Source organism: Herpailurus yagouaroundi, unplaced genomic scaffold (genome assembly GCF_014898765.1).
Source record: "Herpailurus yagouaroundi ecotype Mexico unplaced genomic scaffold, PumYag 209, whole genome shotgun sequence".
NCBI lineage: Eukaryota > Metazoa > Chordata > Mammalia > Carnivora > Felidae > Herpailurus > Herpailurus yagouaroundi.
The window spans coordinates 4,536,983-4,540,527 of record NW_024412440.1 but is presented as its reverse complement, the minus strand read 5'-3'; positions in this window follow the sequence as shown (position 1 = coordinate 4,540,527).

Here is a 3,545-nt window from a genome sequence, read left to right as displayed (position 1 = left end):
AGATAAGTACTCAGGCAGAAATCTGATGGATCCCTCTGTTGATCTCAGAAGATCTCTTTGCAAGCTTCCTCTTCCCCAAACCATACATCTGGCCTCTCTCAACTTCAATTTCTGTCTCAATAATTCATCTTCAGGACTTCTATTTGAATTCTTTCTCTCTGAGCAGTGACCTGAAAACTGTCTTTGGCCAATACACTGAGGCAATCATGGAGCTAAAGCAGCTTTTCTCCCTTGTTTCACAGATCACAGCCATATTGAGTCCATTACCCACAGCGAGAGTTCAATTCCCATAGTACTCAATCCTTCATGAGTCAAAGCAGAAATCTCACTAAGTTTTAAGAAATGAAACCATAATAAAAGATACATGACCCTTTAAGTGGGTATGGCCTTAAGAACATAATTGAGAGAGAACCTGCTCTCAACATACTACAAAATGACTAGTACTGATTTGATGAAAAGTCCTTGATAAAGCTGACCTTAATGGGTAAGGCTTTGTTGACAACAATCCAAATACCTCTGCTAGCTTATAGACTATCTGAATTATTGTTAACATTTACAGTTAGGAACTTATTATAAAGCAAGATGAGTGAACCTTGACCCAATATAATATCTATTTGCATTATAGTAATGCCACCTATTCAAAATACTAATTTTAAAATTATGTGCCAGGGGTGCCTGGGTGGCGCAGTCAGTTAAGCATCCAGCCCTTGGTCTCGGATCAGGTCATGATCTCACAGTTTGTGAGTTCAAGCCCAGCACAGGCTCTGTGCTGATGGTGCAGAGTCTGCTTGGGATTCTGTCTTTCCTCTCTGCCCCTCCCCACTGTGCACACTCTCTCTAAATAAATAAATAAATAATCTTAAAAACTTAAGTTATATGTCAAACAAAAGTCTGATGAAAGGAATAAACAGTTATCTTCAGATATTATGTTATGGGAAGAGACTCTATACAGTTGATTGTTCCCTGGATTACAATTACTGTAAAATATAAAAGAGAAATAAAAGCTCTTGAAGAGTAGTATTTTCAGTGTCACTTTTGTTAGCATTTTGTATCTACTATACTGATTAAATGAGTTTCACTGTTTCAGTATTCTAAGTCATAAATTATATTCCATTTATCTTCCTAAGAAAATTCTCTCTGCTGAAATGTTTTTTTTTTTTTACATATGGCCCTAAGTTAGAAACTATAATTATAAATACTAACAGTCTCAAGGAACATGATAATCCTTCGTTTGTACAAGAATGCCATCTTGGGATCACTTGCTATTAGAAAACAGTTTTTTAATAGATGAGATTTAGAAATACCCATTAATATGACCTTAAATAAACTCATCCTTTTCTATCTGTGTATCTATGCATATTTGTGTACCTATGTATTTATCTAATTGATCACTTTATCTATATATACCAAGTATTTAAAAGTATGGCCCTTATATAATCTGGCTTCACCTATTTCACCTATGAATATTTATTTATGCATTTGTAACATATATTTTTTAAGAATGAAATTCACAGTACCATTTTCATAAACTTGCAAAAATTAACAATCCCTTAATATAATTTGATAACACTTTCTCCCTAATATTTAATAAAGTATTTCCCAAAATAAGGTTCACTTATGGCACTTGATATTTCTTCAAAACTCTTAATCTCTAAGAGCTTTCCCTTTTGAGATGTTTATTTTTTGAAGAAACTGCTCCATGGAATTCTTCACATTCTGGATTTGGCTACATCCTTATAGTCTTTGTTGAACACCTTCTTTCACCTATGGCATTCCCCTCAAACTGCTATGACTCAAATCATGAGGCTTGATTAGATTCACATCAATAATATTTATAGCAATGTAATTACCTTTTAAAAATCCCTTGCAGGGGCGCCTGGATGGCTCAGTAGGTTAAGCGTCCCACTCTTGATTTCGGCTCAGGTCATGATCTCACAGTTGTGAGATCAAGCCCTGCGTCGGGCTGTGCTGGGCATGGAGCCTGCTTAAGACTCTCTTTCTCCCTCCCCTTCTTCCCTTCCATCACTCTCTCTTCTTCTCTCTCTCTCAAAAAAAAAAATCCCTTGCAAATCATGATTCTAAAGGTTTTCCATATTTGCCACATGAATTTCTGAACACTGAGAAAAAGACACAATGCTTAGTTAATTGGGTCACTGGGTAATCAAGTATTATAGATGCTGACAGTAATAACTACCATAGCAATAAGCAAAACCTCATTTATCAAAAATTCATCACAATATAATTTAGCATTAACATTTTGAACAGATTTAAGCAAAAAACATACATAAAGTATGTATGCTTCAGCAAATACTCAACATTAAATAAGCATAATACTCTGACTATAATAATCAGTATATTTAATAAATATATAATGTTACAATGCATGTTATAAAAATAATTCTCAAGCATTACTTGGATGACCAGGCTAGAGTGAGAGGGTACTCTTGAGAGAAGTAGAGGAACATTATTACCACGTTTTACAAGGAATAAAGAGGGAAGTAAGGGGAAAAGGGAGAACAAAACAGAATGAAACTAACCTTCATCTCTAATTCTGGTAGCTCTGCTATGGATGCAACTTGAAAATTTTCTCTCCACATATATGTATATTGAAGAGTTACCACTCTTACACATTTTGAAGAAAACACCTTTAAATATCAATCTCTGTGGGTTTTGTTTGTTGGTTTGTTTTTTGTTTTGTTTTGTTTTGGTACTCACTTATTGGGAAGAGAACTTGCCTTGCTAGAATAGAAATTTAATGAGGAAGAAAGGGAAGTATTCTACTTTGGAGTTCCACAATAAGCTCTTGAATCCAACATCAGAAGGAAAAATTGTGAAGGCCCTCTCTGTTTAGTTCTGCTTTACAAAAGCAAGATATGGAAGAGAGAGTAAGTTTCTTTAAAGAAGGACAGTGCATAAACATTTGACAAAATACTGCAAAGACACTAGAGGAAAATCCATGCTGACCCACCCCCTTTGGACACCAAACAGATTTCATGTGAGGAGGATGAAAAGAGGAGAATTGAATAATATGCAAGCATGCCAAAGGCAGGAGGAAACTAGAACAGACAGAATCTAGTGGATGAGATTACAGAAAAATAATGAGAAAAATTATACACAGTAGAGCCTGTAATGATGTGGCAGTGTCCATGTACCAAAATCAGCATCAAGATGTGGCCCAGAACCACCTGGAATTAGAACCAGGAACCTAAATGGAGGACAAGCCAATGCTGGCACTCACTATCACCATTCAAGTGACTACCACATATCACCTGTGTTGACATTAATCATTCTCATTACTATTTGATGAGACTTTTCTATACTGCTCCTTGAATACCACCAGTGAGTATATTGTCCTGCAGAAGTGAAATCTGCTGAAGGTAGACATTCACCTGTGATTAAGTGAACTGCTCTAAATGGAAATTCTCAATAGCCCTACGGCCTCAAAAAAAGTATATAGAGTCCATGATTCTCAAAGGCATTGTGGTAGTATGGGAGAGGAAGGTCCTCACCTTGCCCAGTCCCTCCACTTGGACAATATTTGACAG